Genomic DNA, 8,898 nt, shown 5'->3' on the forward strand with positions numbered 1-8,898 from the left:
AGAAGGATATAAATACATTAAAGACTGTACAAAGAAGGGCAACTAAAATGGTGCATGGCCTACATCACAAAACGTACCAGGAAAGACTAAAAGATCTTAATATGTATACTTTAGAGCAGAGAAGGGAAAGGGGGTCATGATAGAAATCTTCAAATATATCCAGGGTTTTAACAAGGTGCAGGTGGGAGAAATTCTTCACAGGAAGAGGAGCAGCAGAACACGAGGACATGCACTGAAACTAGAGGGAGGAAGATTCAGGGGGAATGTGAGGAAGAATTACTTCACAGATAGAGTAGTAGATAAGTGGAATAGCCTCCCAACAGAGGTGGTAGCCGCAAATACAGTAGTACAATTTAAACATGCTTGGGATAAGCATATTGATATCATTACAAAGAAATAAGGATCAAATATGGTTTGAGGTAACGTGTTTAAAAAAGGGGCAGACTAGATGGGCCAAGTGGTTCTCATCTGCCGTCAAATTCTATATTTCTAAGTACGCGTACCGATATAGTGCAGAATGTGGTCCTGTTTGCTATAGACATCATCTCTCGTCTACCGGGCCGATTAGATATTCCCAAGTCACAGCCATATCTAAGTTACATCCAGGCCCAGTCTTAACGCTCACAGAGATAATTTAGCTCCAGAACTAAAACCTGCCAGCACAGGGGTCAGTAACACTCCTCCTGCGCGCCACCTGCCAGATAATCCGTCCGCACCGCTGGGACCAGTTAGCTGTGAGAAAGGTAACTGCGGCCGGCATTGCTTTGTTTAAAAATAGTGAATTGGCTCTTTCACCATTTGTGTAACCGGAGGTTGCTGGCGGGGGACGCGCAGCGCTGGGTGTTTATTTTTAATAGGGGAAAAGTGTTTGGCTGGAAAAGAGTCTGCTCTGGCTATGATTACAAGCAGGATCCCGGGACACACAGATGGGTAGTGGGGAACATGACTGTAGGACTTTATGTACATATAGATTTTTAGTTTTTGTCCATGTTCCAAGATTTTTTGTCCGCGTTCCATTTAGCGACATATTTCTGGGGGGGGGGGGGGGGGGTGTGCAATCCCATTACAGCTGTTGTTATGCTCCGGGTGCGAGGTGCAATTGTGATGGTATCTGCATAAGTCGACACTGACAAGGTCAACACCATAAAATCAACATGCTTATGGTTGACATAAGTATTTTGTTCTCTGATCTGATCTTTTCATACTTAATAATCCACGTACACTAATTAGGGGACCAAGTAATGAACACTAACGCTTCCATGGCGGTAGAAGAAAACAATAAATAGATTGGCAGCAGAAACTACTAGTGTTCATTCCAGCACCCGCTGTCTTTGAAAACCCATGCAGTGCCTGTTCCCTGCCTGGGGGTGTCGCTGTTTGCTGTGGTGTTTCTAGCACAGGTCTGGTTTGCATATCAGTGCTAATATACAGACCACACTGTGGTAGAAGCACTACAGCAGACAGCGACACCCCAGGCAGGGAAGAGGAACTGCATGGGTTTTCAAAGATAGCGGGTGATGGATTGCTGTGAGGCCACACCTTTTTTAGACACACGAAGGGTGTATTTGGTGCACTGGGAGACAGTTATACGACTTTACCGAACTGTAGTAGGAACCATACAAAATAGTAATAAAATTGCCAAAAAAAAAAAAATATATATATTTATTTAAGTGCCCATCCATTTTTTTATATTAGTTTATTTTACGTTTACATAGAACTAGAGGCTCAGAGCGAGCATTCAGTTACAAGTGACAACCATTATAATGAAAGGCCCTAAATACATTCAACTTGACGAAATCAAGTTTGCGATAGAAGCCTCAGGCACGTCTAGCACCTTCTCTGCACCTCACAAATGGCATCCATTTTATGTTCACGCTCCACTGACACCATGATGGGCCTCCGTAAATTACTATTCTGTCTTTTAGCGCCTGAAAGGTAATGAACTTTTCCTTTCACAGAGGCCTCCACGGTAACTGCAGTCCTGTCCCCCCCCCCCCTCCTCCTCTCCACTCATCGAGGGTCAGGGGGAAATGGTGCTTAAACAGGCGAGATTTATGTGAAGGCCTAGTCATCTGCTAAAGCGTCAAGGCCTCCATTTTGTTATGCCCCATTAGCAGACAATGTTCTTTATGGCAGTGCTTTGGTACCTCGCACCCAGGATCGTTAAGTGGCATAAATCAAAGAATTCCCCTCAGAGACAGAGACTTCCAGCTCATAAGCCTGAACTCTGAGCAAGTGGCACTTCAAAGCCAAGGTGGACGTCTCTTCTGCTGCCGCTCCTCCCCTTTCCGGCAGCTTGAGGTCATGGGGGCCATTTTCTCAAGTCCATTGCTCTATTTTCTCAGTAATGGAAATGAGGTTGTGAACCAGTTGTCAATGGAATTCAGTAATTGTGGCCTGCCCGGGGCCCGGGCTTGCCCCAATAGTGACCTTATTTAATACGGCTTTGTATTATATCCACCATGGTAGGAAGACCTGGGCCTCATTCTCAAAATAAAGAGGCGGTTGGAAGTAATTTAGTGCTTGGCCTTCTGGTATAGGGTGTCATCGTCATCTCTCTCCAGGCCGGGTTCCGTCACATCATGTTCTGCTTAGCATCGGCTGTCAGGAGGAGGTCGGCTGCAGGGAAGTGTTAGGACCCTAGGGCATAGCACTTAGATATTTGGCTGACATTCCCATTGAAGTTGCCCGGCCATAAGCCCGATGTTTGGACAGTGACTTTTAGCTCTTCTAACAACAGATTTCTGTGGTGCGTAATCACCAGCAATAAAATGATGAATGGGATTCGCTCTTAAAGCAAACTTTTAATGAGCCTTATGCCCACTTGCTTCTAATTGGCATTCAAGTGCAAATGAGTTTGACATTCAACCCATCGACCTAAGTCACGTCGTCCCTAAACAATGTTGGTCTATAATACCATAACCAGACCCTTTAAGCACCCATTGCCGAGGCGAGCACACCCTCTTATGGTTCCAGATTAAAATGTCTACCGTGTCTAGATAGGCAGTCATTGGGTCAACATTGACAAAATGTCGACACACGGAAATAAGTTGACATGAAACGTTCGACGCATGTTTTACAGTTTTTTTCAGGTGTCAATGTCGACACCCGGGCATGTGGGCATGACTTTGCTCACCATGCTTTGGGTCAGGTGACTCGCTCCACTACTGCCGCACTCGGCACACGTTACCGGTCAGCGTCTTCGAGGATTGTCCAAAAAAGTATGAGAAAAATAAATCATGAAAAACGCATTTCAACCTTTTCATGTGTCAACAATTGTTATGTCGGCCTTCTGCTTGGTCAATGGTGACATTGTGCATGTCGATCTTGACCTCTTTGCCGACCTCTTTGGGGTCAACCTACTATCTAGACACTGTCGACCTATCCTCCAGATACCCTTCTTATTGTCCCTATTAATTGAGACATGGCCCTGAGTGGGGAGACCGCCCCCCCTAACACACAGGACAGTTAGGAGTCGCTCTCACTGCCACAATTACAGCATCATGGTGCTCTAGGCTTGGATGGATTCTTAGGGGTACATTTATTAAGATGGGAGTACTATTGAAGATAGATGTTGCCCGTGGCAACCAATCAGATTCTACTTATTTATTTAGCACCTTCTAGAAGAGAACAGATAGAATCTGATTGGTTGCTATGGGCAACATCACATCTTCAATACGCACCAATAACCTGGAATGTCAGTAGCAGTCCCGGCATATGGTTACTGCTGAGGGATCACTGATATTCTCACTGGCTCTGTCCCCAGCCACAAACTCTCTTGCGTTTGCAGTGCTCAGCTCACAGCGGAGTTTTCTTGGCTTCAGGACTCGACTCCGGTACATTCAGTCAGCAGCGGATAGCGAGCGGGTGGAAGAGATGGATGGTAGACACATATCAGCCTGGGGGTGTAAGACAAGAACTACAAGTCCCAGCACAAGAGAACAGGCTGCAGATGCCAGAACCCTATTGATCTATTCCAGGATGAAATCCGTGTGATTACAGCTGGAGTAGATGTGACGGATTCTAGAACAGTGATCATTCCATCTCCTTGCATCTTACAAAACCCACACAGTTCCACTTCCCTGCCTATGTGTCTCTGAGCTGTGTTGCTTCTAGCACAGTGTGGGCTGTATTTCAGCACTGATATACAGACTAGAATTGTGCTAGACGCATCACAGAGGAGATCGACAACAGCCAGAGCTCCCCAATTTAATGACACCAAGAACCCTAATATATATTAGGCTTTTTTGCTATCCTTTGCTACTTTCATTTCGTTATGCTGGCCTCTAATTATTCACTATATATATATATATATATATATATATATATATATATATATATATATATATATATATAAATGATTGCCTATTTCTGAGATACAATTACTAATGGTCCTGAGCCATGCAACCAATGTTATAACATGCACGCAATGTCGCAGAACAACCAGCCAGAATTATTGCCGATCGCTGCTGTGCTAAATTGCAGAGCCCTGTGGTCAGGTGTACGCCGCCCAGCCAGAGTGAAACCGCGCCCAGCGTAATCCTGCGTATTGCTTGCAGGGCTTGAGAAAATTAGCTAGATTGGCGATGGAATGATTTTCCCAGTGTGTGCATAGCCGGGGACTTACTCAGCGACTGCTATAGCATCAGGCTGATCAGGGCCGGAGCAGACGTCCCACAACCTCCCCTAAAACACATGGGCACTCCTGCGTTTTCTCTGACCCCCCCCCCAGAAAATGGACGGTTACCATCCCAAAAGGCCGGCTTCATGTCAATTTACGTACTTGCAGCAATAAATGTAAAAAAAAAAGTAGCAGGATTAGCGCATGTGCGCTAAGATTCGTACGCATGCAGAGAATAATCAATACTCTCCCGACCTGTGAATTCGAAGCGTGCGATCAGAACTAAACAACCCCCAATATTCAGGATCCGCATTGATAGCAGGGAACAAGAGGGTGGGCATTGAGGAGACAGGAAGTAGAAAGGCGGACCAGCCCAGGGCTCACGGTTCTGATCCGGGCCGTTGCATTTAATAAGACGGCTCGTCAAGGGCCGCCCACCAGTAACCAAGGCCAGGATTGCGTACATCACTTGCAGTATGTATCACTAATCCCTACATGGACGCATCAAAATGAAGGTGTACACTGATAGGGCCACGACTGCTTTAAAAAAACATGGAATGATCTGCTTAGTGTTCGTTACAAACGCCCCCGGTACTACTACTGTAGGGAGCAACAATCCCTACTCACCGCGATGAATGAAGCCTGTCCTGCAGGGACCACAGACACATCACAGATCTGTGCTCCTAGCTCCACTCTCTGGTCTGCATTTCCATTTTAGAAGGCCGCGCTATTAAATAACACACATTTGCAGATAAAGCCGCCTCGTCACCCTATATGAAGACAGTTTTTCCATGTTTCCAGCGTAATTGAAACAAATTGCTTATGGTTTGGCTGCGATTCTACACGGAGGTTTCTGCTGAGTGGCTGAAAACGGAACTTTGCAGATTTAATTCCTCGCCAAACAAAGAGAGATATGGATTAAGTGCTCACATTCAATCAGTAGGGTCTTCCAGGAACATAAGCAGCAGACGGGGAAGGAAATTGCTCTTATAATGTATACCTACAGGCAGCTCAGAGGGAACTATGGTAAAGGAATCAGAATCTTAACAAAAAAAAAAAAAAAAGGATAAAAAAAAATATATTTTTTAAATTACGCACATACAGAGGATTGCTAAGGAATTTCCGATCTTTAGATTCCCGTCTGAAATCAATTAAGGTTCTTAAACTCCGCTATTTTAAAATAGATTAAGGAAATATGGTTGCCTAGTATACCAGACACGGGCAGATCTGAGCATCACAGCTATAAAAGACCGATCTGACCCATCAATGTGGATTAGTATACCCGACACGGGCAGATCTGAGCATCACAGCTATAAGGGACCGATCTGACCCATCAATGTGGATTAATATCCCCGACACGGGCAGATCTGGGCATCACAGCTATAACGGACCGATCTGACCCATCAATGTGGATTAGTAGCCCCGACACGGACAGATCTGAGCATCACAGCTATAACGGACCGATCAGACCCATCAATGTGGATTAGTATCCCGACACGGGCAGATCTGAGCATCACAGCTATAACGGACCGATCTGACCCATCAATGTGGATTAATATCCCCAACACGGGCAGATCTGGGCATCACAGCTATAACGGACCGATCAGACCCATCAATGTGGATTAGTATCCCCGACACGGGCAGATCTGGGCATAAAAGCTATAACGGACCGATCTGACCCATCAATGTGGATTAGTATCCCGACACGGGCAGATCTGGGCATCACAGCTATAACGGACCGATCTGACCCATCAATGTGGATTAATATCCCCGACACGGGCAGATCTGGGCATCACAGCTATAACGGACCGATCAGACCCATCAATGTGGATTAGTATCGCGACACGGGCAGATCTGGGGATCACAGCTATAACGGACTGATCAGACCCATCAATGTGGATTAGTATCCCGACACGGGCAGATCTGAGCATCACAGCTATAACGGACCGATCTGACCCATCAATGTGGATTAATATCCCCAACACGGGCAGATCTGGGCATCACAGCTATAACGGACTGATCAGACCCATCAATGTGGATTAGTATCCCCGACACGGGCAGATCTGGGCATAAAAGCTATAACGGACCGATCTGACCCATCAATGTGGATTAGTATCCCGACACGGGCAGATCTGGGCATCACAGCTATAACGGACCGATCTGACCCATCAATGTGGATTAATATCCCCGACACGGGCAGATCTGGGCATCACAGCTATAACGGACCGATCAGACCCATCAATGTGGATTAGTATCGCGACACGGGCAGATCTGGGCATCACAGCTATAACGGACTGATCAGACCCATCAATGTGGATTAGTATCCCCGACACGGGCAGATCTGGGCATAAAAGCTATAACAGACCGATCTGACCCATCAATGTGGATTAGTGTACCCAGGCATACATCGGTCTGTAACTTTATACAGTTTGAGATGTACAGAGGCCAGTTTTCCTACCCTACCCTTGTGTGTGACCCTTACTCTCAGGGCACCCACATATGATTGCCTGTGTTCAAGTCTTAGCACATAGTTTTCCCTAATTACTATCATCCAGCGGCCAAATGTGAAGATTTTGCAAAAGTTTTGAAAAAAGTCCCTAATCTCCAATCTCTGTACACAAAACAATGCACCAGTGCCACCTACTGTATATTCCTGGAACTGGATTTAAAGGTTATCCTGTGTTACAGCTCCCACTGCTGTCTCTTACCTGGCAATGCACCAAGGCTACACATAGATTGTATATCTGTAGTTCAGTGTCTATGCGCTGGTGTCATCACTAATTGCTCCTTCACTCTCATGTGCACAGGGAAAATGAGTAAAGCACATGAAAATGAACATATACTTGTGTTACCGCAAAGGCATCCTTTAGATATAGAACAGCCGTGTCCCAGGAACAGAACTCTTGGCATGCACTTCTGTAATAATGGTCATCATTCATATATTATTACATACCATCGCTAGTTAATGATCAATGTCAAATCATTTTGCCATTAATGGTGTTCCACTATCGATTGTAGAAATCCCTTGATTTTTTTTTTTCTACTTAATGTTATTATTATTATAATTTTATTTATAAGGCGCCACAAGTGTTTCGCAGCGCCGTACAAAGGAACAATGTTGGGTACAGTGCCGTGATCCCAGTACTAACCCAAGTAGTCCCGCCCCCAGAGTCTGATTGGCCGGCAGCTTATTAAGCAATAGAGCCAGGATTATCATCGGTGGGTGAAAGCATCAATGGTTTCCCTCAAATCAAGTTTTACCATCGACTGTTATCCCCCGACGGCTCTCACTACTCCTCTGGTAGCTTAATATTTTTGGTGTTATGCATGTCCCACACAAGAGATTGATTAATAAAATGGAAAACCTAGGATTGGGTGAAAATATCTGCAGATGGGTAGGGAATTGGCTATGTAATAGAGAACAAAGAGTGGTTGTGAATGGTGCCGTATCAGATACGATACCGGTACTAAGTGGAGTGCCCCAGGGTTCGGTTTTGGGGCCCATTTTGTTTAACATTTTTATTAACGATATTGGGATAGGGTTACTCAGCAATGTATCCATCTTTGCGGACGATACAAAACTTAGCAAAGTCATCAAATCATCAGAAGATGTCACCATGCTTCAAAATGATCTTGCAATTCTAGATGAGTGGGCAAAAAAATGGAAGATGAGGTTCAATGTAAATAAATGTAAGGTTATGCACCTTGGGAGACACAACCAGTGTGCAAGTTACAACCTTAGCGGAGAGGAACTGGGTAATTCCATACTTGAAAAGGATCTAGGAGTCCAAATAGACAGCAAACTAGGATGTAGTGCCCATTGTAATGTAGCTACAAAAAAGGCCAACAAAATTCTGGCATGTATTAAGAGGGGAATGGAAACTAGGGACTCAAGGGTAATTATGCCACTGTATAAAGCATTGGTGAGACCTCACCTAGAGTACGGAGTGCAGTTCTGGGCCCCACACTATAAAAAGGACATCATAGAATTAGAAAAAGTCCAAAGGCGAGCAACAAAGCTTATTAGGGGAATGGAGAATTTAAGCTACGGGGAGAGATTAAGCAATTTGGGACTATTTACATTAGAAAAGAGACGTTTAAGGGGGGACATGCTCAACATGTACAGGTATATCAAGGGCCAATATAAGGAACTGTCACACACCCTCTTTTCTACTAGAAAGGAATCTAGGACGCGAGGGCATGAGTATAGACTAGAAGAAAAAAGATTTCATTCAGCTAGTAGAAAGAATTTCTTTACGGTCAGAACAGTCAAACTC

This window comes from Crinia signifera, chromosome 12, assembly GCF_055691185.1.
Source record: "Crinia signifera chromosome 12, ASM5569118v1, whole genome shotgun sequence".
In the NCBI taxonomy this organism is placed as follows: Eukaryota; Metazoa; Chordata; class Amphibia; order Anura; family Myobatrachidae; genus Crinia; species Crinia signifera.